This window comes from Arachis stenosperma, chromosome 4, assembly GCF_014773155.1.
Source record: "Arachis stenosperma cultivar V10309 chromosome 4, arast.V10309.gnm1.PFL2, whole genome shotgun sequence".
Lineage (NCBI taxonomy): Eukaryota > Viridiplantae > Streptophyta > Magnoliopsida > Fabales > Fabaceae > Arachis > Arachis stenosperma.
This window is the reverse complement of record NC_080380.1, coordinates 91,365,010-91,392,103: the sequence shown is the minus strand read 5'-3', so window position 1 is coordinate 91,392,103 and position 27,094 is coordinate 91,365,010. Positions and strand designations below refer to the sequence as shown.

General features: G+C 36.9%; 1 pseudogene; it reads right to left on the bottom strand.

Moving 5' to 3' along the window:
- Positions 1–3,311: 3,311 nt before the first annotated feature.
- LOC130975194 (uncharacterized) lies at positions 3,312–25,463 on the bottom strand (annotated as a pseudogene).
- Positions 25,464–27,094: the final 1,631 nt, after the last annotated feature.

The following is a 27,094-nucleotide window of genomic DNA, read 5'->3' as shown; positions in this document are numbered from 1 at the left end:
CAAGAAGAAAGGAAACTACAAATGCATAATGGAAAAATGGCTTAGGTACTTGCATTATTCATTCAGCTCTCATTATAGAAGACCAAGTATAGGTGATTTATCTTGTGGGTCTGTATGTGTTTTGGTAACTAAAGTTCCAAAATGGTCTATGAGATTGTGTCGTAGGCCAAAATTGTATATCCTTCCATCAATGTATAGTGTGAAACGAAACGAAATTGTCTATGTATTTCGTTATCTATAATACTTATGACTTCTTTTTTTTGGTGAGTTGACTGTTTATGTTTTACTTAGTCGACTCATGAAATATGGGTTTGAATAGGGAAACCTCAAGAATTTGAATCTTCTAAATTTTGAATTTTCACTTTAGAGGGTAAAATGTGATCGAGACTCTTGAATAGTTTCTCTTTCATATTTTCTCTTGGTCCTACTTATGAAATAAATGGTGAAAATTCATACTTTACCGTCTAAAATAGAATTCAAAATTTAGAGAATCCAAATCCAAACCTCACACCGTATCTCCCCGGTTCCCTCCCCAAATTTTCTTTTCTTATGTCATCATTTCTTAATGAATCTTATTAGTCACTGCTGATAAATCTTAATAACTATGTGTTCAACAGCAGATAATAAATCTTAATAAGTTTATGATTACAATACGAAGATGAATCACTGCTGGTAAATCTTAATAGTTATGCGTTCAGCAGCAGATAGTGAATCTTAATAAGTTTATGATTACAATACAAAGATGAATGGATTTTGTCAATTGAGATATAATTATATGCAAACATGATGACAATTACCACCATGGATTGCATTTACGTGGTATAATTTTTCTCACATTTATGAACAACTTGTAAAGTCAAATACTGAATACCATATATACAAGAACGTCATACTTATATTTAACAATAAATCAAATATGATCTTAATGGAATCATATGGATGAAAATGATTCCCATGAAAACAAACGGCATCAACAACCTGGTTTAACTAACTGTTGGGCTGCTGGACGTAAGATTTAACATGGCACGCCACAAATGACTCAACAAGTAGGGGTGTTCGCGGTGCGGTTTGGTTCGGTTTTTGAGAGAAAAGCCATCCGATCCAATCGTTTTATTAAACTGCGGTTCGGTTTGGTTCGGTTTTTTTATTTAAGCCATCCGAACCAAACCAAACCAATTAAAATCGGTTTGGTTTGGTTCGGTTTGTTCGGTTTTTTCAGTCAATTCAAAAAAAATATTACCATACTATTTCACAAAGTCATAACATTGAAATCGACAAATACAAATACACAATAGCTAACAAAGTCTTTGATCCAATGAAATTTAAGACAAAAGGAATTCAAATATAATAATTAAAGAAAATGGGACACAAATTGTAGGGACCTTGCTAAATTCTATGGTGACTTGGGAAAAGATGATGCAATAGACCTACTTCTTGCAATTGAAAGAAAGGGAAGATTTTGCTAAACGCTGCTTCTCGGCGGAGGTGGTTATTACACTGACGGTGGTTGGACTGTTGTCCATCTGAAAGAATGAAGTCTATCAGATATAAAACACTCAGCAAGAAAATCTCATACATGGCAAGGTACCAACTGCAAGCTACTAAAGCTATAAAGGAACAATAACTTGCATTTTTTACCCCATAATTCTGATTTTGTGAGCCAAGACAACTATCTTCCAAACAAAGAAATAAGATAGGAAATGAAAGGAATAAGAATTTAATTAGAATAGAAAGAAAGCACTCACCATGAATGAAAGAAGCCCTGTGAGTATGCTGCATTGGTAAATTAAAAAGTTCAATATAGACCATTAGAAAGCTGTATAGAAAAGTAACCAACATCTACAACTACTCTCAGATACAGGTTACTTGTGTAAAAGCATATAACCACAATCCAAAAGTTAAATGAATAGATTAGAAAACAAATCATATAATGAAATATCATAACTAAAATCAATCTGACCTTGAAACAGACCACATAGGATTCTAACTTTCAGGATGAACTGCAGAAGCAGGAGCAGCAAAACACATAAATATTAAATAAAAATCAGTATCTCATAATATTGACTGACTTGTACTATACCAGATAAAAGAACTTACAATCACTGAACCAGCAATAAAACAACAACCAGCAACAGTGAAATCAATGATTAGTGAAATCAGAAGAAATTTCAAGCAAATTCAAGCAAGCTTATAAAACTAAACTAGAATAAACAAACCTCATCAAATCAGGAAGCTAATACTATTTAAAATGTAAAAAAAATTAGCCAAACAAAACAAGGCATGTCACAGCATCACAAATTCACAATCCAAGAGAGACACAAACAAAGACAAACATAGCTAAAACCAGAATAAAAAAAACATAATTATACAATTCACAGATTCACAAATTACACAGGACTTCCTGAAATTTTTAATTTTTTTGCCTCAAAAGTAACCCCAAGTTACATTTCATAAGATTAATACAATAGAAAGAAAGTACAATGAAAGATTAACTGAATTATTTGAACTAATGCCTCAGGTCAAATTATCAAATTACCAAAATCACAGGCATAAGTGCATAACCATCAAAGCTATGAAATTTTTTGTTATACAATCTACACAAAATACAGTGATTAAATATGGCATAATCCCATGCATAATTAGCATCGACATATAATAAACAACCAATTGAACAATTATTTTATCAGAAAAAATTATTGAAAGCCGAATTACATTATTTCTTCAACGCAACACGAATCAAATCGTCAAAATTCTGTGTGATAAACCCTAGGATTTGATATTAGAAGAGAATGCTGAAAGGGAAAAAGAAAGAAAACTAGGAGGAACGTTACCTGGTTGAAAATTAGGGTTTATGAAGGGTGAATTGAATGAAATCAAATGTTGGCGACTCCTCTCAAGTTCTGGAAGAAACGAAGAATGCTGTTCGTAGAGGACGACGCAGCTCCTGGTGCGTGGAGGAGATGGCGGCTGCGGGGTGTGGAGGACGACGAGGAAGGGAGGGAGAGATCAGACAGAGCCCCGCCGAGGAGAGGGAAGCACGATGAGGAAGGTCAGAAGAGAAAGGACCGCGCCGAGAACCGAGAAGAGGGAAGCGTGACGACTGACGAGGAAGGGCTGCCGAGAGGGTGCCGTTTGGGGAGGACGACGACTCTATGGAGGGTGGGAGGAGGAGTTTTTGGCGCTGTGGGGTGGTTGAGGACTCAAGGGGAGACGGAGAGTGGAGAGAGTTGGGGAGTGGGGACTAAGGTTGCTGAGTGTGGGAGACTGGGAGTGGCGGCTACTTGGGGAGTTGGGGTTGGGGGGTTTGATTTTTAGGGTTTTTTTAAGTAACCGGTTTGGTTCGGTTCGGTTAGGGTTTTCATTATTAAAACCAAAAACCGAACCGAACCGCTAAAAAACAGCAAAATATCATTTTTCCGATTTTTTTCGGTTTTCGGTTTATTCTGTTTTCGGTTTGTTTGGTTCGGTTGGTCGGTTTTGTTCGGTTTAGATCGGTTTTGAACACCCCTATCAACAAGTGGATTCACAAGATGAGGGGCTTCATCCTTCATAAAGTGAAGAAAAAAATTTAATAAAAAGACAAGACTATTCAGATTACTTCATCATAAAGTGAGAATCTTTCATAATCATAACCTTAATCTTATCATTGCACTTGTCTAGGAATTTCAAATTTAGAATTAAGGAATTAGGGTAATATGGTTGATCCCAAGCAAATATATTAAGCCAATGCTATGGAAGTCAAGATCATAAATCAGACCTTTGAAATTCCAGGACAAGTGATTTGTAAAGGAGCCTGTATTATACATTGAATTCATCCATGAAATTTCTACCCCATTTTTACACTGAATCAACATACCTAGAAGTTATAACAACATTATCAGATATCTTCCAATATACTTAAATTTTTGCTAGCACCAACAAGTGCTCAATTGTTCACTGGTAAAGCTAAGGGGTCCTTGACGATGAGTTATTGGTGACTACTAAATTAAGGATTGTTGATGGGGAAAATGGTGGATAGTCCAATTTACTGATGTATGCTACATATCTTGTAGACAAATATGTAGACCAGAGGCAAAATAATGGATGAAACAAAGGACTGTTCGAAACTAGATGAGAAAAGAACAAGAATACGCGTATTCGTTCTCTTCCTTCGAAAGATTCTAAGGGATAAACCCTCTTCCTTTCAGCCTCCGTGTGAACTGAAAGATCTTAATTAGTCACTTTCAGCTTTCTGGTGGAGGCTTTCAAAATTTAAATCCCATCCAAAATTTCAAATGCAAAATAAATGTTTATACTATAGAATATAATCAAGTAAGAAAAAAAATTCACTACAACATTTTGGGTCTATGGTCACGTTTTTTTTGGTCACGGTAAAAAACCGTGACCATAGACCCTCTATGGTCACGGTTTTTTACCGTGACAAAAAAAAAAGCTATGGTCACGGTTTTAAGAAAAAGGGTGACCATAGAGTACCTATGGTCACGATTTTTTAAAAAGGGTGGCCTAAAAAGGTCTATGGTCACGGTTTTGGGGGGTGACCTAAAGGAGTCTATGGTCACGGTTTTTTACAGTGACCAAAAAAGGTCTATGGTCACGGTTTTTCAAAAAAGGGTGACCTAAAAGGGTCTATGGTCACGGTTTTGGGGGTGACCTAAAGTGGTCTATGGTCACGGTTTTGGGGGGTGGCCTAAAAGGGTCTATGGTCACAGTTTTGGGGGTGACCTAAAGGGATCTATGGTCACGGTTTTTTACAGTGACCAAAAAGGGTCTATGGTCACGATTTTTCAAAAACGGTGACCTAAAAGGGTCTATGGTCACGGTTTTGAGGGGTGACCTAAAGTGGTCTATGGTCACGGTTTTGGGGGTGACCTAAAAGAGTCTATGGTCACGGTTTTGGGGGGTGGCCTAAAGGGGTCTATGGTCACGGTTTTAGTGAGTGGCCTAAAAGAGTCTATGGTCACGGTTTTTTGAAAGGGTGACCTAAAAGGGTCTATAGTCACGGTTTTTGAAAGTGACCTAAAGGTATCTATGGTCACGGTTTTTGAGAGTGACCTAAAGGTATCTATGGTTACGGTTTTTTAGAGTGACCTAAAAGTATCTATGTTCTATTTGCTTAAATATGAAAGCTAATTATTTTATTTAAATAAATTATCTTTATTATTATTTAATTTATATTAGCAAATCCATTTTTAAGAATATAATTAATTTAATGTATATACATGCGGTGCAAAAAAAAAAAAGATTACATCGACGTTCAATTTTTTGTATTGCCACACCTTAAAAACTACTCAAACCATTCAACATCCATCACAAAAATTGAATAAATACAAGTATTTTTATTAAATGGCATGACAGTTACATTCTTAACTTTTAAGTAATTATTATTTTTATAAATTTTAATAAATTCCATTCACATAAATTTTCATGTAAAATTAGATAGCCAATTAAGTTTTTTTGTAATTAACACTTTTGTGTGTGTCTGTTTGTGTGCATTTCCGTTATATTGTTACTATATATAAAATATGAAATATTCATCTTCGTTGTGGATTTTTCTTATTAATAATGTGATGATTAATTTTAGAAAAATCAATAAAAGAATGGATTTTTCTTATTAATAATGTGATGATTAATTTTAGAAAAACCAATAAAATAAATGTATTTAACTGTACAATCTCATTTTAACTTATACTGATATGTTTGTATTGTCTTATAATGTTATTATCTAATTGGAAAAGTGAGTGCATCTAATTAAAGAGTGTCCCCCTGAAATTTCCCCATTCCCTCCCCGAATTTCCCCATTCCCTCATCATCATCTTCTAAGTTAGGGTTAAAAGAAATAAGAGAACCATAGTGCCTGCCCAGCCACGCGCACCCTCCTCCCCTCTCTCGTCGTTTCAATGCCCGTCCGTTAGAAGCCATCGCTCCTCTCTTCACAAAGACACAAACTCATCGCTCCTCTCTTCTTCTCTGAGAACCGTAGTCCATAGAAGCCACAAATCGAGTAGCTGCTGCATGCGTCCTGTAGCCACCGCAGCGATGGGTTCGACCACCACAGCCCCTATCGCTCCTCTCTTCTTCTCTGAGGACCATAGTCCATAGAAGCCATGAATCGAGCAGCTGATGCGTCCTGTAGCCACCACAGCGACGGGTTCGACCACCACAGCCCCCACCGCTCCTCTCTTCTTCTCTGAGGACCATAGTCCATAGAAGCCACGAATCGAGCAGCTGATGCGTCCTGTAGCCACCGCAGCGACGGGTTTGACCACCACAGCCCCCACCGCGTCGTTGTCGTCGCTGAGCTCGCCTTCTCTGTGTTCGCCGGTGTCGCCTCCTCTACCGTCGCCGTTGCTCGCCTTCCTCCTCACCGCCGGTAAGTAATACTCTGTTTACAAACTTTATAGCCATTTCCTTGGTGTCTGCTTGCTGGTTTAGGATTTAGAAGTTGATTTTCTGATTATCTGGATTAGCTGGATTAACTTAGGTTATTGTTAGTAATTTGTTAATAATTCATTTGCTGAGTAGCTGGATTTTCTGAGGTTATTGTTTACTGGAATAGATTTATTTGTTTTTTCTTATTTTCTCTTCATGATTTTTTTTGCCCAGGTTATTATTTGCTTCTGAGCTTATTGTTTGTTGAGCTTATTGTTACTCTATTCGTGATTTGGTTGTTATTTCTGATTTTCTGTTCATGATTTTTTTTTAGGTTATTATTTGCTTGCTGAGCTTATTGTTATTCTATTCATGATTTGTTTGTTGAGCTTTTTTGTTGCTGAGCTTAATTTATTTTGTCATTGGTTGCTGAGTTTATTGGTTGCTGAGTTTATTGGTTGCTGAGGCCTAAGGGTTTTTGTTGTATGTTATAGGCAAAACCCAGTCGCCGGTCACCAGCTTCGAAGGCCACCATCCGTCGAAGTCTTGCTCCAACCCATGAAGTTGGGCATCAGCCCCGCTGGTGTGCATAGCCCTTAAAGCTCTTCGTGTCAGCACTCATTCATACCATTGAGTATTCCAAGTAAGTTTCTTTCTTTTCTTTTCAATTTAATTAGTTTAGTTTTTACAATTAGCTAAGCTTTTTCAATTTGATCTCATAATTTCAATTCTAATGAGCATTTGATCTCATAATTTCAATTAGCTAAGTTTTCTAATTTGCTAATTTAATACTTTATTCTAATCAGTGAAACAAGTTTTTAAGGTTATCGTTTCAATTTTAAGAACATTCCCTCCCCCCCTTTCCCAAAATTTCAAGAAAGATATAAATATAAATTTTTTTTTATATTGTTGTATGATGCAACCAGTGAACAATGAGTCAAGTTTGTTAATATTGCAATTTGAATTTTGAAGCTTATGATGAGAATTTTATATCAACTTTATTGAGGTGAAGTTTGGCACATTTTTTGTTTCTTCAGAGTATTGGGCAGGAAGGTTTGAAGAAGATATTGATAGCTGCACATCACAAGATTTTTACTGAGATGTACTTGATCCTTAGAGTGGCATAGTAATGCTTTAATAAAGCAGAGCACCTAATGGAAACAAATATCTTGATATATTAGGTTGCTGTTTGATTAGGTTAGCTTAGTTGAATTAGGTGGTTAGGTAGTCAATTGATTTTGTAGTGGATTTAGGATTGAACTCTGATGTTTATTCTATCTGAAATTGATTTTCCTGTGCTGGTAATGACTTGTCCTGTTCTAATTTAGTTTCATGCTGCTGGTTTATTGATCTGTCCTGTGCTAAATTAGTTTGCTTGGTGCTGTTGATTAGGTTTAAACTGTTATTGATCCTATGTTGCTGTTTTATTGATTTACTTTTGTGCTAAACTGATTTATATAAAGCTGCTGCATAGTATTAATGCTGCCTTGTTCTTGTGTTGGCTGCTGCTACTTAATTTGTACCTTGAAGCAATGATTTTGCCCAAAGTTAAAATCTCAGTTCAGAAATAATAATGTCATATTATTGTAATTATAGTTAGTATACAATATAAACTAATTATTGTTTGATATAAACTAATTATCAACGAAGGTTGCTGTTTTGACAAGCTGTTTTGACTACACCTTGAATGGATACTCAAGAATTTTCCAAGACTATTACAAAGTGAAAGAAATACCAAAACCCATTCAAAATAATTAAACGGAAGACGTGTATTTTGAATTTTAAGTTCAAACCCCATTTTTGGGTCTCCTTTTTGACATGTTCACTTGTTTTATGTTTTACCCTTTTAATGTATTAAACAATGACGCTTATGTCATTTTTTCTATCTATTTTTATAAGTAACTTGATTAACCTTCTACTTGATTGTCAATTAAAGTTAAGGTTTTAGAATTGTTAATCTTTTATAATTATGCATGGATATTGGCTGTATATATGTTGCTTGTCACATGGTATTTTTTTTTTGAGAACTTAATTGTCGTAGTGATTGCTAATTGCAAGAATAATGAGATTGAGTTTACAAAGTTGAGTGGAATTAGTTTCTTCTGTTAAAAATTTCCTTTGATTAAACTCCATGTTAGTGTTACTTGATTAGGTTGTTGTTTGATTAGGTTAGCTTAGTTGAATTAGGTGGTTAGGTAGTCAGTTGATTTTGTAGTGGATTTAGGTTTGAACTCTGATGTTTATTCTATCTGAAATTGGTTTTCCTGTGCTGGTAATAACTTGCCCTGTTCTAATTTATTTTTTTGCTGCTGCTTCATTGATATGTCCTGTGCTAAATTAGTTTGCTTGGCGCTGTTGATTATGTTTAAACTGTTATTGATCCTATGTTGCTGTTTCATTATTTTATTTTTGTGCTAAACTGGTTTATATGATGCTGCTGCATATGTATTGCATATGTATTGATCCTTTTGCATATGCTGCTGCTGCTAAACTGGTTTATTGATGCTGCTGCATATGTTATTGATCCTATATTGCATATGCTGCTGCTGCTAAACTGGTTTATTGATCCTATGTTGCTGTTTCATTATTTTATCTCCTTTTGCTACATATGTATTGCATCATCAAAACCATTTTTGCAAGATATTTAACATGTTTATTTCTTTTACGTGCAGGAAGACATGATGTGATGAAAAAAATATGTTCCATACAAATATCACATGGGATAGGTCTTACAATGACCTTAATTAGTTATGCAAATGTAATATTTTGATGTGTTATGTACTTTTTGAGGTAGTACATGTAATTGAAAAAATTTCACTCTATTTGGATTTGTGTTGTTTAGATTAAAGATTAAACATATCTATCTTATAATGAAACTTTTATGATTTAGATTTCTTTAATTTCTTATTTCTAGATTTATTTTGTGATTATTATCATATTGAGATGTGATTATAATTTAAAAAAATTGAATCTCATAAACAACAACATGCTATAGTCACCGTTTTAAAAAATCGTGACCATAGATAGGGCTATGGTCACGTTTTTTAGGGGTGACCATAGAGGCTATGGCCACGGTGAAAAACCGTGACCAATGTTCTGAAAACCGGTTCGAACCGGCCGGTCGGACCGGTCGAACCGGGAACCGTTAGCAAATACGGTTCGAACAAAACACAAAACCGCAGAATTTGAAAACTGATGTTGGCCCGTCGAACCGGCTGGGAACCGGTCGGTCGAACCGAACCGTGACCCGGCCGGTTTTTTATATTTGCCCCAAACGCCGCGTTTTGCATGTTGAAGGGCCAAAGGGAACCCTAATCACAGAGGCACAGACCTCACCCCTATCCTCTCTCGAGCTTCCACTCTCACTCTCACCTCTCACCTCTCACCTCTCACCTCTCACGTTTCCAGTCTCCACTCTCACTCTCCGTCCAGCCACCGCCACTTCCGTCCAACCACCGCTGCCGTCGCAACTTCCAACTTTGAACAGCCACCGCCTGCTCCCTCACTTCCCTTCCTTCGCGCAGCAAACGTCGCAAACTTCCTTCCCTCCATCGCGAAGCCACCGCTCGATCGTCAAAGCCTCCATCGCGCAGCCACTGTCTTGCCGCGCCAGCTCTGTTCCACTGCGCTCCTGTCCCTTCAGCGGCGTCTGCTCTGTTCCATCGCGCGGCCCTTCCCTCGAAGGTATTTTTTATTTTTGTAACTGTAATTGTGGTTTTAGTTTGTTGGTTAATCAGTTAATCTGTGATTTGTTTCTGATATTCTTGATTTCAACCTTGCTACTATTAATTTTTTTTATTGTGTATCACTATGCTAATTATCTATGAGATTAATGGGTTGCTGTAAGCATGTAATATTGATATTGGAAACATTGCAAACATTGAAAACATTGCTGATGGGCAATATCATGTGCAAACATTGTATGAACCGATCGGTGTTGCTGGTCAGATTATTCCCTGGAATTTTCCTCTTCTCATGTTTGCTTGGAAGGTTAGTGGCTCTGGTTACTGGCTCTTCTTTTTAATTTTGCTCTGGTTACTGGTTCTGTTTAATTTCTGAATACTTGGTTCTTCTTCTTTTTAATTTCTGAAAATTTTGTTCAAAATTTCATTTTAATATTTTGTGATTTTTTGTAATTGCTCTGGTTACTGGCTCTGTTTCATAATGTACCAATGTTAGTGTAATTGCTGTTTTGTAATTGCTGGTTGCTGGTTGCTGGTTGTTGGTTGCTGTCATGTCCCACCGTTCTGTTTCTATTCAACCATCTCCATTGCATTTCAAAGCTCCATCTCCCTCTCCCTGTTCTGTTCGAATTTCAGAACATGCTCCAGCCTAAGGTAATTTATTTTCCTTTATTTGTTCTTTCTTGTATTAATTATTCAGTTATTATTTTATTTAATTGTTGTTTTTAATGATTAGTATGTTGTTCAAGTTTTTGTTTTCTTGTTGGTTTGCTGTATTTTAAAGCTTTAGTTGTTCTTGTTATTTTGATTTTCAATTCTAATTGATCTTATTAACTTGTTAATTTGATAAATTAATGTTTTAGTGTTGTTCTTAACTTTTAAATTTTAGATTGTTAAGTTGTTATGTTGTTCTTGACCTTTTGATAATTTGTTAATTTTATAAATTGTTAAGTATATAAATTGTTCATGATGTTGATCTTAATTAATTGTTCTTGTTATTAGAAAGAGAATGGAATTGAGGTATATCAATTTACAGGTAGCTATAAATTGAAAAGAAGACACTCACTTGGCAGAGCTCCTTTGTTACTTCAGATGCAATACCTGAGATTAAGAATTGAATGGAAGATGAGCAATATTGAGTTTCTTTTCGTTTGATTGTTTGAATATGAATTCAAAATTTTGTAAAACTGACTTTTACTAGGAATCTTACAGCTTGCTCAATATGTTTCAGTTCCTCCTAGGCTGAGCCAACATACTGAGCATGACAGATTCATGTTATGATATAAATATGGAATAGAAGGAATGATCTCAAATGGTTGATTGGTGCTCACCTCATCAGTGGCCTCAATACACCATCTCTCTAATTCACCCAATCCTACCTTTACATATTCTCTATTGCTGAATGAACAACACTCAAAATGTTAGTATTTTCTATGCAGCAAATTGACATGTAATATAAAGATGGTGAATAATTGAATGGTTTGTGATTGATTATTATTTTTTTTTGTTATTTGACTTTTGTGTTTGTATTTGGATGAGATTATAATATTGTGGTTGATTGTAATATTTTTAATTTGGATAATATTTTAAAGATTATTAGTCTATAATTATATTTTTGTGTGTTTATTTATATTTTAATTATTATTTTTTTATAAAACGGTTTTTTCGGTTCAACCACGGTTGAATCGGTTGAACCTATGAACCAGTGAACCAGTAGCTAGAGCGGTTCAATGACCGGTTCGGTTTTCAGAACCTTGACCGTGATCATAGATAGGGCAAAGAGGCTATGGCCACGGTGAAAAACCGTGACCATAGATAGGGCTATGGTCACGGTTTTAGGTGGGGTGACCATAGAGGCTATAGCCACGGTGAAAAACCGTGACCATAGATAGGCTATGGTCACGGTTTTAAGTGGGGTGACCATAGAGTCTATGGCCACGGTGAAAACGGTGACCATAGGTTAGGCTATGGTCACGGTTTTAAGGAGGGGTGACCATAGAGGCTATGGCCACGGTGAAAACCGTGACCATAGCCTTATCTATGGTCACGGTTTTAAGGAGGGGTGACCATAGAGGCTATGGTCATGGTGAAAACCGTGACCATAGATAAGGCTATGGTCACGGTTTTTTACCATGACCATAGATTAACCTATGGTCACGGTAAAAAAACGTGGCTTAAAGTGTCAGATTTTGAAAATTGAAACCGTGACCATAGACCTATGGCCACGAGAGAATAGGCCACGGTAAAAAACCGTGACCATAGGTCCAAAACCGTGACCACAGATCTATGGCCACCCTTTTTACTAGCTATGGTCACGGTATTTTTACCGTGACCATAGGCCTTTTTTTTTTTGTAGTGATTATTGTTAATTGATTATCAAAAATTAGAGAAGATAGGTAAATGATTTCTAAAAATTGAAAAAAAAAAACATTGAAGATAAAAAAGATATAAAGTTCCATGGTATGAAATTTATTAGCAAAGCATAATATGAATTGTCCAAGTACTTGTAAAGATTAATTAGTTATGGCAAAGAAACAAAAGTAATGGATATCTGAATATGCCCTCAAACATCTTCAGGATTCAACATTTGATTTTAGCCTTCTTCCGAACCAAAAGGTTATTTATTTCACCGTTTGGTTATTCCAGAGGCATAAGAAAAAAAGACAAGAATTTTCAAAAAGAGTGATAAGATCATTGGATTTGAGAACTCATGCCAGTCACATTTTGTAATTGCATCAATTAGAAAAACAGCAACCGCACTTGTAGATATTTTCTTTGCAAACGTAGCAAATAACTACACATCTAGAAGGCAGACCGTAGATGATAGCAGAGAAACCTTTGTCTCTTTCAGTTAGCATCACAAGTTAATAACGTAAATTTAAGAGGGAGCATGAATATGTCCACATTTTTTTTCTTCGTCATGCAAAGTCTCCTATTATTCAATCACTAGCACAGCACCATGGTATTAGCTTAGAAGAATTTCCGATTTATATTTCCCAAGTCAACTTAAAGCTGACACCGGATTTAGAAAACATGGTGAGGAAAGACAATACTCCTCATCAGTTATAAGCTTCTCGATACTCCTGCGTGACTATGTCTATAGAGAAAGCAAGTGCATGACACACAGAGAGAGAGAGAGAGAGAGAGAGAGAGAGAGAGAGAGAGAAAACCTGGGGGCAATGTCCAACATTTGGGAGGACAACAAAGTCTTCTACAGAATCAAATTTTCCGTAGTTTCTTCCAAGCTCAATTGGTTACCAAGGATCCTTGTCACCCCATGCTATCAATACCGGGCACTGAGAAGAAAGTTTTCTAGACTCAGTTTATCTTGTCAACCTTACATTCATTTGGCTTTGTTCCGACTTCCTCATGTATGGGAATAGGGAAGCTTACCGTTACTTGGGGTAGTAGCTCTTCAGGAAGAGGGCCACCTGAGTAACAAATAAACTCGAGAAAGACCTCCGCGGTTCCAGGTTCCAATACTGGATTGAGTATGATCTCCACTAGCTCGTCAGTCACCATGGAGGTGTCATGATAGCACTGCAGAGAGCAATTCATAAAACAATCATTAGTTTCGGGGGAAAGCATCATCATGTGTCAATGAACAAAGTGGCTATGCCTTGGATTTGATTGCTTACAACAGATACATACAGATTTATTCTAATAATCTTTTCTTGATTTTTGATAAAATAGTATACCATTAAGAGGGAGCAAAGAAACATAGAAGAAAAATGGACAATAAAGATCCTGCTAACAAGAGACAAAAAAAATCGGAAGAAAAAGAATATCAATGAAGAGATTTCCAATCTCTTATCTTGTCTGCAAGGGGAAATCTTCAAACAAAATCACAAGCTTTACACCAAATAAGGGGCCATACATCTAATCCTAAACCATAGGGCTTGTTTATCTGAAAGTCCATTAACGTCTCATTCTCGGGCATTTTATTCAGTTTGTGTAAGGTTCTCAGATATCATAGAATGTAGAATAGGATTAGGATAGAGATAGTATAGAAAAGTAGTAGTATGAAAAATTAAGAATAACAAGAATAGAAGAAGTGTGTGATAGTCCCAAACCAGTGAATGAGTATATTGAATATGTGTGTATGACTGTAATAGAAATGACGTTTGGCATTCGAGAGGCCAATTCTCTCCACAATTCTCACTTTAGTCTCTTCCTACCTGAAATAAATGCTTCTCACTTCCTATTTATATATCTCTCTCTTGTAACTAACTCCCTAAATTCACGTTGCCTTCTTTATTAGTTATTTTTTATTCCTCTCCACCTATATGTATTTAAAAGGAGTAATTTCTCTATGCTGCCCCTGAACTTCTTGGCTGTTGGGGTTTGTCACAGTTTGTCAACCCAGCATTCCTTGAAGCACAAGTTTTTGAATATACAAAGTTGAGTACTAAGCTAGAGGAGTACCTGACAAAGAATGTTCCTTACAGATTCTTTTGTCGCGACAGCTTTAAAGAAGAATTTTCCTACAGCCGTATCCCTATAAAATATAACATTATGTTGAGCCTAGTTTGATTTTGGGTTATATTATGATGACAAACATTGTTTTGGGTTAAAAGCCCAATATTGTTTAATGTGTGCTTTATTGTGGCAGGCCCAAGTATACAAGCATTTGATACATCAGTCCATCACAGCAAATAGAAAAGCAGCTCACATTGTTCCTTAGTGCAGTAACCAAGTCCAACAATTTCCTCATAGCACCGTTCAGCAACATTAAATGATTATGCATATATTTGATAAAAGTAATATGAGGACAGCTGTATTCATGCAAGGACAAGTGTAGCTCTGTAAAAGGAGGCAAGGACACAAGGGCACACACACTAACCCAAGGACATCACCAAAGCACTGCTGTGGTTCGTGGTTATGCAAAACACAAACTTGCATAGAATAGCAGCAAGATAATGGAGCAGAATGGAAAAGAGGAACATGCCAAGGGAGAAAGAAACATCAAGGACAACAGAGGTAGTGGTAGAGCTCCTCGGACAGCAGGGAAAGTGGAGCAGGATGAAGAAAGGACTGCATGCCATCAAGGACCACTCCAACGGGCAACAAGGAAAAGAAAAGAGGAAGAGGCTAAAATGAAGCCTAGCTGAAGATATATATATATGAAGCTTCATTTCATCTTCTGAGGATAAGAGAGAGAGAGTACAAATATTCAGAGCACCTTCTCTAACATAGAGCTGGAATCTCTTTCTTCTACTCAAGCTTAATTCTGATTTTTTGTTATGGCTGTCTTGCGTTATTTTCTGTTTTGAGAAAAGGCAAATATGTGAGGATCAAAAGCCAAGAGAGAAAAGGCAAGAGTGATGCAAAATAGCCACTGTTTTACTGATGTAATTTGGGTGAATGAACTAGGATTAGTTCCCCTTGCCAAGTTGGGTTAGCACTTGGTGAGAATTGAATCTGTGTAGATTCCCCTTCCAAGTTGGGATAGCACTTTGGGGTTGCTTAGCTTTGGTGTATAAAGCTTATGGGTAGATACTAGTTGGATTAGGAATTTTAATTCAATAGTATTGGTGAATGTAATCTGAAATTTATAGTGAAATTCCACCATGGTTTGTGGTGGAGACTGGATGTAGGATTCATGGCACTAAGAATCCGAACCAGGATACATGCTGGCCCCTTTCTCCTCTTCTCTACTCTCTTAATGTTCTGCGTATGAGATTATTTCAAATAATCTCCTGCAACTCGAGCAACAGTAAAAACAGAACTAGAAACTTTGAGTTTTTAAACAACTTGATTCAACCCCCCCTTCTCAAGTTCAACTAGAACCATCAATTGGTATCCAGAGCAAGGTCTCAGGAAGGCAAGCTTCACAGCTTGGAGTAAAGATCCATGGCCAACAACATGAATCCCAACATCGTGGCTTTCACTCTCACTGAAGGACAGTCTAATAATAGACCTCCCTACTTCAATGGCAGCAACTACTCTTACTGGAAAGAAAGAATGAGAATCTTCGTGCAGTCGATTGACTACAACATCTGGAAGATCATTCTCAACGGCCCAGGCGTTCCTACCAAACAGAATGCTGATGGAGAAGTTGTGGCTAAGGAGGACAACGAATGGATAGATGAAGAAAAGAAGAAGGTTGAACTCAATGCCAAGGCAATCAACCTGATGCACTGTGCAATCAGTTTTGAAGAGTTCAGAAAAGTGTCAAGGTGTAAAACAGCGAAAGAAATCTGGGATAAGCTCAGACTCACTCATGAAGGCACTAAGCAAGTGAGGGAAACCAGAATTGACATGTTAATGAAGGAGTATGAAATGTTTAGTATGAAGGAAGATGAGAGCATCGATCAAATGTTCGAAAGGTTCTCGATAATCATCAACAATCTAGACGCCATGGGAAGAAGCTACTCTGAAGAAACCTTGGTAAGAAAGATTCTGAGGAGTCTTACTAAGAAATGGGAAGTGAAAAGCACAGCCATCTCTGAAAGGAATGATTTGATCAAAATCACCTATGATGAGCTGAGAGGCAAGCTGCTGGCTTATGAAACCACTCACATGTCTCAAGACAAAGATGACAAAAAGAAAAGTATAGCACTAAAATCAAGAATGACAGCCCAAGGAGAAGAATCTGATGACAGTTTCTCAGATGAAGAAATGGTGCTCTTTGCAAGAAAAATGAGAAGACTACTGAGATACAAAAACAAAGGCAAAGGAAGCTCTTCATCCAAAGATGTCAAGAAAGATCAAGCCAAGTTCACATGCTATCACTGCAAGGAGCCTGGTCACTTCAAGTCAGATTGCCCTCAACTTAACAAAGGCGAAAAATCCAAGAAAGACAAGAAGAAGGTGATGATGGCAACATGGGAAGACTTGGAGAACGACACCAGCTCAGAAAGCTCAGATCAAGAAGCTCAACTGTGTCTGATGGCAGATCATAATGATGAAGATGAGGTAGATCTCTCTGACTTATCTATTGATGAACTGCACTACATTATCAAAGACATTTCTGTGAATTCCAAGAAACTCTTGGATAAGTATGCTAAATGTAAGAAAGAAAATGAGGCTTTGAGGACAGAAAATGATCTTCTTTTGAAAAAGATTAAAGAAAATGAAACTAATAATGAAAAGTTTTTAAAAGAAGAAAACATTGCCTTGCGAACTGAACTAGAAAAATTCAAACTCAAGCATGAAGTGACTGCCTCCACTGATTTGATTTCTGAAAACAAAAAGCTGAATGAACAAATAAAATGTTTGAATGTAGACCTAGCAAAGTTTGTCCAAGGTTCTCAAAATCTGAACAAACTGCTTGCTTGTCAAAGGTTTGGGTCTGAAAAATCTGGACTTGGTTTTACAGAGGGAAATAAATCAGTTTTCAAACCAAACTTTCAAAAATCTGAATCCTCCTCTGCCAAGTTTGTCAAACCAAAAGGATTCAGCAAACCTCAGAAATCAGTGGGCAAAAATCAGTGCTACAAGTGCAATAGAAATGGTCATGATCCTCTTCAATGCTTTATCTTTCTTAGGTCCTTTGGTAATGATAGTAAGTTATATAAAGTTGTTCATGATTTTAATGCTCTTGGGCAACCAAGAAGATTTCACATCAAAGGATCCAAATGGATTTGGATACCTAAGGTTAGTTGAAGAACATGCAGGTTTGCCTTGCATCCAAGAAGAAAATGGAAATGTGGTATCTTGATAGTGGATGTTCAAGGCATATGACCGGAAGGGATACTTTCTTCATTAAACTCAACAAGTATAATGGAGGATTTGTCACTTTTGGAGATAATGGTAAAGGTAAAATAATTGCCATTGGTAAGGTTGGCAAAGATCTTTCAACTTGCATTGATAGTGTCTTCTTAGTTGATGGGTTAAAGCATAATCTATTGAGCATAAGTCAATTGTGTGACCTAGGGTATGCTGTAACCTTTAGGAAATCTGATTGTAGAGTCATAAATGAGAAAACAGGGGCTGTTCTATTTGTTGCCAAAAGAAGTGACAATGTTTATGGTATCACTCTAGATGATCTAAAAGTTCAAAATGTAACTTGCTTCTCTTCAATGGAATCTGAAAAATGGATGTGGCATAAGAGGTTAGGACATGCTAGCATGTTCCAAATCTCTAAGCTTGTAAAGAAAAACTTAGTTAGAGGTCTTCCTAATATAAAATTTGATAAGGATATCACTTGTGATGCTTGTCAAATGGGTAAGCAAATTAAAACCTCTTTCAAATCTAAAGAAGATGTCTCTACTAAGAAACCATTGGAGTTGTTACATCTTGATCTGTTTGGACCAACTAGGACACAAAGTCTTGGAGGAAAAAGTTATGGCATGGTAATTGTGGATGACTATACTAGATTTGGTTGGGTGTTCTTTCTTGCTCATAAACATGAAGCTTTTTCGGTTTTTGAGAAATTCAGCAAAAAGGTTCAAAATGAAAAGGGTTTAAAAATTGTTTCAATTAGGAGTGATCATGGTAAAGAATTTGAAAATCAATTTTTTGAATCTTTTTGTGATGAACAAGGCATATCACATAACTTCTCTTGTCCAAGAACACCTCAACAAAATGGGTTTGTGGAAAGAAGAAATAGAAGTTTACAAGAAATGGCTAGAGCTATGTTATGTGAATATGAAATCCCCAAGTTCTTATGGGCTGAAGCTGTGAATACAGCTTGCTATGTTTTAAATAGAACCATCATTAGGAAGTTTTTGAAGAAAACCCCATATGAACTTTGGAAAGGGCATCCCCCTAATCTTAGTTATTTTCATGTGTTTGGCTGCAAGTGTTTCATTCTGAATATCAAAGAAAATTTAGGAAAATTTGATCCTAAAACACATGAAGGAATTTTTCTTGGTTATTCCACAAATAGCAAGGCCTATAGAGTTTATAACAAGAACTCCAAAACTGTTGAAGAAACCATGCTTGTCACTTTCTGTGAGACTAACATTATTCCTAGTGTTTGCATAGATGATAGTCCAGGTTTTGAAGCTGAATTCCCCAAGAACGATGAGCCAGTTCAAAATAATTCTGATTCTCATGAAGCTGCACCTACTAGCAACGAAAATTCCGATTCTGCAGGAGACAATTTGGAATTATCTCCTGTTGCTGCAGAAAATACTGATGCAGAGGCCATTGTTGATCAAGAGGAACCTGAATCCTCAAACCAGTCACGAAGACCAAGAGAATGGAGGTTTCTGAAAAATTATCCTGAAGAGTTCATAATAGGAAATCCATCCACTGGTAGAACTACTCGTTCATCTTTGAAAAGAGCCGAATCCAACAACATTGCTCTTTTATCAAAGATTGAACCTCAAAACATCCAAGAAGCTCTTGCTGATCCATCTTGGGTGTTGGCCATGAAGGAGGAATTGTTGCAATTTGAGAAGAATCAGGTCTGGTCATTGGTGCCTTGTCCACATGGAAAGAAAGTCACCGGCACTAAATGGATTTTTAGGAACAAGCTGGGTGAAGATGGATCCATAGTCCGAAACAAAGCTAGATTGGTTGCTCAAGGATATGATCAAGAGGAAGGGATTGATTTCGATGAATCCTTTGCACCTGTAGCTCGAATGGAAGCCATTAGACTGCTTCTTGCATATGCTGCTCATTGTGGTTTCAAGTTGTTCCAAATGGACGTAAAGTGTGCTTTCCTCAATGGCATAATAGATAGAGAGGTTTATGTGGCTCAACCACCTGGGTTTGAAAACAAAACTTTTCCTAATCATGTTTTCAAACTAGCTAAAGCCTTATATGGTTTAAGACAAGCTCCTAGAGCTTGGTATGAGAGGCTTAGCTCATTTTTATTGAAAAATAACTTTCAAAGAGGAGCCACTGACACCACTTTATTTATTAGAAATTATCATGATCATTTTATTCTTGTACAAGTTTATGTTGATGATATTATATTTGGTTCAGCTAATGAGGACTTGTGTGCAGATTTTGCTAAGCTTATGACCAATCAATTTGATATGAGCATGATGGGAGAACTCAATTTCTTCCTAGGTTTGCAAATCAAGCAAACTGCAGAAGGCATATTCATCCATCAAGAAAAATATGCAAAGGAACTTGTCAAGAAGTTTGGGCTGGACTGTGCTAAGCCTATGGGAACCCCCATGCATCCTAACATCAAGCTTGATAAAGATGAACATGGTAGAGATGTTGATGAGACACGCTATAGAGGGATGATTGGATCCTTGATGTATCTAACCTCCTCAAGGCCTGATATCATCCAAAGTGTTGGAGTTTGCTCCCGGTTTCAATCAAAGCCTAAGGAATCTCATCTCTCAGCTGTCAAAAGGATCATCCGATATGTGCTTGGTACCACTAACTATGGTTTATGGTTTCCTAAGACTGACTCTTTTCAATTAGTGGGTTTCTGTGATGCAGATTTTGCTGGGGATAGGATTGATAGAAGAAGCACAAGTGGCATGTGCTGCTTTCTTGGGAAATCCCTCATTGTTTGGTCTAGCAAGAAGCAAGCTACTGTGGCACTTTCAACAGCCGAAGTTGAGTATATTGCAGCCTCTTCTTGTTGTTCTCAATTATTATGGCTGAAAACTCAACTAGCTGATTATAAACTGAATATCTCAAATATTCCATTATTTTGTGACAACATGAGTGCTATTAACATTTCCAAAAATCCTGTTTTGCACTCAAGAACAAAGCACATTGAAGTTCGTTTTCATTCTATTAGAGAACATGTGCAAAATGGAAATTTAGATATCCAGTTTGTTAATTCTGAAGGTCAGCTAGCAGATATTTTCACCAAACCATTGATAGAAGAGAGGTTCTGTAAGCTGCGAACTGAATTGGGCATTCTTGCTTCATCTCTGTTTTCTTAATTTTTCTGATAATGAGATCTTTTGTGTTTTGTCTCATAAATCGCGGTGAGATTATTTGGCAGATGGTGAGTAAACTTCATTAAATTATTATGAAGCCAATGGATTCAACACTGAACATAATACATGATGGACATCTAGTGCTGAAGCAGTCTCTGCATCTATGGGCGTTTTTCTTTATTGAAAATTTTAGGACATCCTAAATTTTTTAATGGGCTTTCCAATTTTTTTTTGGGCTTAAATTCAATTTTAACTTTTTGACTGATGGACTCACTCCAATTTTTTGTCAGTCTCAATTTTTTTCCGCACTTTGTATAAATGGGCTTCACTTCATCTGCATCCACACTTTAATTTCTACTTGGTTGCTTTTTATCCTTATTTCAAACGTACGAAGGTTATAGCTGTAACTTTCAAAGCGTTTTCAAAGTTTGGATTTTTATCTTTTCAAGGTGCAACCTTTACACTTCTCTAAGGCTTATATTAACTTCCCACTGCATGCATCCATTCATACCACACTCTTCACTCTCCACTCTTTCATCTTCTCCAAACCAGTGATTCTATATATATGGCTCGAAAGAAGAGAGTTGCTCGCAGAGGCTCCCACAGTGGCACCCACCGTTCTGATCACACACACTCATCTCCCTCTCATTCCCCCACTCATTCCTCACCATCTCCACCACCAAACCCTTCTCCTGACATGGCCCGCACTAAGACCACTGCTCGCCGCCTTGGCGTTGCTCCTCGCCCTACATCTCCTCCTCCTCCTCCACCAAACACCTCTCAGCCTAGTTCTTCCAAGCCCAGCTCTTCCAGAGGAAAGAGGCCTCTTCACGAAGACGAAGAGACTCGCCCCACTCAGAGTCGCCATACTCGCGGTACAGTCATTGACTTTGACCTCCGTCCTGTTGCTGAACCTAGTCTCTCAAATCCTATTGCTTACAAGTCATTTTATGCTGATTTTCCTGATGAGTCCTTTGATCGGCGTCGTTTTCAATCTCTCATGAACTATCTGTTTTTCTGCAAAGATGTTTACAAGCGTAAACTCTGTCCCTCGAAGCTTGTCAATCTTGACAAACTCCGTAGGAAAGGCCTGAACTTTACCCCATTGTTTGCATATCAAGGTTGGACATCCATACTGTCCATCAAAGAGAAAGTTTACCCTGATTTGGTAAAACAGTTCTATAGCAACATGACCTACAAAGAAGGGAGAATCGCCTCTTTTGTTAAAGGCAAAGTGATCATTCTAGACAAATATCACCTAGGCAAATCCCTAGATTACCAGGACCGTGGCCCTGATGTCTACACCTCTGGTAAGTGGGATGATATGCTCAATGTTTCATATTTTGATGCCCTAAGCACTGTCTGCATCAATATCCCTCTCTTAGAAGGTAACACTCCTACTCATAAGTCTCTTGGTCCAGTCCGTGCCCAGCTGCACAGGATTGTAAACCATGTCATCTTGCCTCAGAGCAGTTCTTTTCAACGCGTCTCATTCTGTGACACACTGGTTTTGTATGCACTGCTTTCAAAAATTTCCATCTCTTTTGCTTATTTACTTGTAAGGCATATGTATGCTTGTATCAGTACCAAAAATGCGTTACCATATGGCATGCTTCTCACAAAAATTTTTCAATTTTACAATGTTGATTTTGGGGCTGAAATTGCCATAGATTGTAACTCATATATTAAAGGGGGTGGTGCAGTAAAGAAAACAGCTCCCAAGCGTCGTCAAACTGATGACAGCACTGATGTTCCTTCTGTTGATGAGGATCCTCTGATTCCCCCTTCCACCTCCACTACAATCAAGGTCATGACCCGCATTCTGAAGAATGTTCTTGAAGAATTCATCAATCTGACTGACCTCCTTCTCCATCATGGTGCTGAGCGCAAAAGAAATCAAGTCCTGGAGGAGAATGCTCTCAAGAAGACCAAAGGAAGGATTCGCATTCTGAGGGACTTTGTGGAGGACGTTGAAGTTGGCCTCACAACTTCTGACAATGAGGGGGAGGACGATGGAACCTCTGATGAATCCAACTCTGATGCCTAGCTCTTGTTATCTCATCTGCGAATATGATTTGTTTTTGTTTTAAACTTGTTTATTTTATTTTTGTGGGATGACTGTAACAGACTTAAATTACTCTGCTACTTGAACTCTTTGCACCAGCCACTAACAAATTTTGTGCAGGTTTTTCCTTTCCTCCCTTGATGACAAAAGGGGGAGAAAAGAAAGGGCATGTTAGTTTGGCTTAGGGGATTAATGGTGATAGTTAAGAACAATGTTGCTTTATGATGCTAAGTAACTTGTTAATTCCTGTGTATCATGCCTAGTGTTAATTGCTCTGTGTTATTATTACTGTGATATACTGCATGGAAATTTTGGTCCTGGCTGTTTGTTAAGATTTATTCAGGTAAAGATAGAAGCCATGATCAAGGGGGAGTAATACTGGTATTGAGGGGGAGCCACTCACAAACCGAATGCCGTCAAAGGGAAGTGTTCTTAACTCTTTCAAATTAAGTCTTTAATTTCCCTATTTTATCATGTTTGTCATCAAGGGGGAGATTGTTGAGCCTAGTTTGATTTTGGGTTATATTATGATGACAAACATTGTTTTGGGTTAAAAGCCCAATATTGTTTAATGTGTGCTTTATTGTGGCAGGCCCAAGTATACAAGCATTTGATACATCAGCCCATCACAGCAAATAGAAAAGCAGCTCACATTGTTCCTTAGTGCAGTAACCAAGTCCAACAATTTCCTCATAGCACCGTTTAGCAACATTAAATGATTATGCATATATTTGATAAAAGAAATATGAGGACAGCTGTATTCATGCAAGGACAAGTGTAGCTCTGTAAAAGGAGGCAAGGACACAAGGGCACACACACTAACCCAAGGACATCACCAAAGCACTGCTGTGGTTCGTGGTTATGCAAAACACAAACTTGCATAGAATAACAGCAAGATAATGGAGCAGAATGGAAAAGAGGAACATGCCAAGGGAGAAAGAAACATCAAGGACAACAGAGGTAGTGGTAGAGCTCCTCAGACAGCAGGGAAAGTGGAGCAGGATGAAGAAAGGACTGCATGCCATCAAGGACCACTCCAACGGGCAACAAGGAAAAGAAAAGAGGAAGAAGCTAAAATGAAGCCTAGCTGAAAATATATATATGAAGCTTCATTTCATCTTCTGAGGATAAGAGAGAGAGAGAGTACAAATATTCAGAGCACCTTCTCTAACATAGAGTTGGAATCTCTTTCTTCTACTCAAGCTTAATTCTGATTTTTTGTTATGGCTGTCTTGCGTTATTTTCTGTTTTGAGAAAAGGCAAATATGTGAGGATCAAAAGCCAAGAGAGAAAAGGCAAGAGTGATGCAAAATAGCCACTATTTTTCTGATGTAATTTAGGTGAATGAACTAGGATTAGTTCCCCTTGCCAAGTTGGGTTAGCACTTGGTGAGAATTGAATTTGTGTAGATTCCCCTTCCAAGTTGGGATAGCACTTTGGGGTTGCTTAGCTTTGGTGTATAAAGCTTATGGGTAGATACTAGTTGGATTAGGAATTTTAATTCAATAGTATTGGTGAATGTAATCTGAAATTTATAGTGAAATTCCACCATGGTTTGTGGTGGAGACTGGATGTAGGATTCATGGCACTAAGAATCCGAACCAGGATACACGCTGGCCCCTTTCTCCTCTTCTCTACTCTCTTAATGTTCTGCGTATGAGATTATTTCAAATAATCTCCTACAACTCGAGCAACAGTAAAAACAGAACTAGAAACTTTGAGTTTTTAAACAACTTGATTCAACCCCCCCTTCTCAAGTTCAACTAGAACCATCACATTATGATAGTAATAATCTGGTTAAGGCTTGAAATCTGCAACATCAACATAAAGATACTTCTGTTTCAATTGTACCTGAGCAATCTCTGGAATGATCTGATGAAAGGTTTTGCATACCATGGCTGCTTTTTTATATGAAGCTTACGCAGCGATATATTGAGAACAATAATGCTCCTACACATTTGTGGTGCAACTACAGCTGCCTGAAGACCAACAACTCCTGCAGAAAAAAAAATACAAATAAACAAAAAATAGTTAGTAATAGTGTAAATCTAGCATATCGAAATAATTAACAGCTCAGCTTATAACAGTAATTAGAAATAACTAAATGAAAATAATCCCAGCTATAAATAATTATTAAGGCGCTTCTGAAAAATTCACCTCCAATAGAATTGCATACAAAGAATGCTTGATCTTCAACGACATCAAGGAAAAAATCATTTAACTGGGCAGCCCATGTGTCAAAAGTGTAAAATGAATGATCTCCAATTTGGCAAGGATTCGGTTTGTCTGAATATCCATATCCAATAAGATCTATAGCGTATACCCGGTGGGATTTTGCAAGAACTGGTATATTCTTCCTCCAATGGTTACTGCAATGATATCCATGCTCAGTTCAGTTAGTTTGCCGCATAGTCAAAACAAAGGAAGATAATAAAATGCACAAAAAATTAAAATTAGATAAATAACATGTGATATCATATGCATATACTTTCTTATTTTGCAATGGTAGAGCATGCATCTATTTTGTTATTTGGTTAACCTCATACAAATATGACATGTCAAAAATGTCAAGACAAACGCATCATGTATGATAGTTTAGGATAACATTGTTTTGGGTAACCTTTTGGACAAAGATTCATAAAGTTAGTTGTGTATTATTGAGTCTTATAGTTTTTAGCTAATCATATTTTGGGTGTTTCAGTTACATGGTTGGAGATAAGGCCAGAAATGTTCTGTTGTTCTCTTAATATGTAAGCTATTGAATCCATAGCTATGGATAGCTTTTGGTCAAACTATATCCCTCGTCTTACACATACTAAGTATAACTCTCTTTTTGTGATCATTTTTCCCTCTTTAATATCTTTTTATTTTATTTTAGACTAAGGTTTAAAGTTGTAAAACATATTGTTACATTATCAAAAATACATTAGAAATTAAACTGTAATAATCGAGAGTGTGAGGAAAAACAAAAAGAAAGAAAAGAGAGAGAGGTTGAGAACACGTGGGGGGCACATGCCCCCACTTAAAATTTTCTTTCTCTCTTTTCATCTTCTTCGACACTCCCCCTCCCCCTCTGTTCTCATTCCCTTTCATTCTCTTTCAAAAAAATCAAAATATAAAACCCTCATTTCTCTTCTCTTGCCAACTAGATTTCTTTATCTCTTCTCCTTGCAACCAACCACTCAATATCATCAAATTCACCTTCATCATCTTGCTTCCTTTTCTTCTCTATTCTATCTCCATTTATTCAAATCTCATTTTCTCAAAATCTCCAAATCAAAAAATTTCAACTTAACGAGTGAAGGAAGCATTCAACTTTGAATCCCAGTTGTTATTGAGGCTTCAAGGTAATTCTTTGACTCAATAATTAGCCATATCTCTAATTTTTGTCATCTCTATATTTATGGGTATATATAAATCCGAATTAGGGTTATTAGGGGTTAGAAAATTTGGGACTTTTGTCAAGGTGAGTAAGATTATGTTAATTGACAATATTAGTAGCTTACAAATATCATTATTGTCATATTTCTAGAGTTGTAGAATTATTGGACATCATTTGGTAGCTCGTTGACGCGCTCAAAGTTGCTTCCGGTTCTTTGGAATAAGTTGTGAGTGGATATTATATCTATAATTATTTTTAAATATATTATTATCAATATCTATGTTGAATAATTAATTTTGGAATTTGAAATATTTTATTATTGTGATTTCTGAATTTTTGAAAATAAATATTGATCTGTGAAACTTACAATTTTATAAAAATACACACGAGACGATATTTATATATTTTGTAAAGTATAAATGTTTTCTTATTTGACCTTATTTAAATTTTAATTAAATTTTAGTATGCAATCCTATATATATTGATTTGTTATGGAATTTAGTAGTATGTTATAAGCACTAGAGATTTTTATAAGTGATTTGGTTTGGATTGGTTTGGGAGACTCTGACTAGAAAACCGTAGTTAACGGCGGTTATGACGTTAACCTAGATGCATCTGGCTCAGACCTCAGCTAGTAGGGGCATTGCTAGTCTAACGTGTAGGCCACACGTTGGATCTGTTATACCGTACGGGCACACTAGAGGAAAGGGCTACCCTTAGAGGTGGAGCCGCCCTAGATGTGTAATATTTGATTTGATTTGACTTCTGGAATGAGAACTCCCATTTCAGTTCA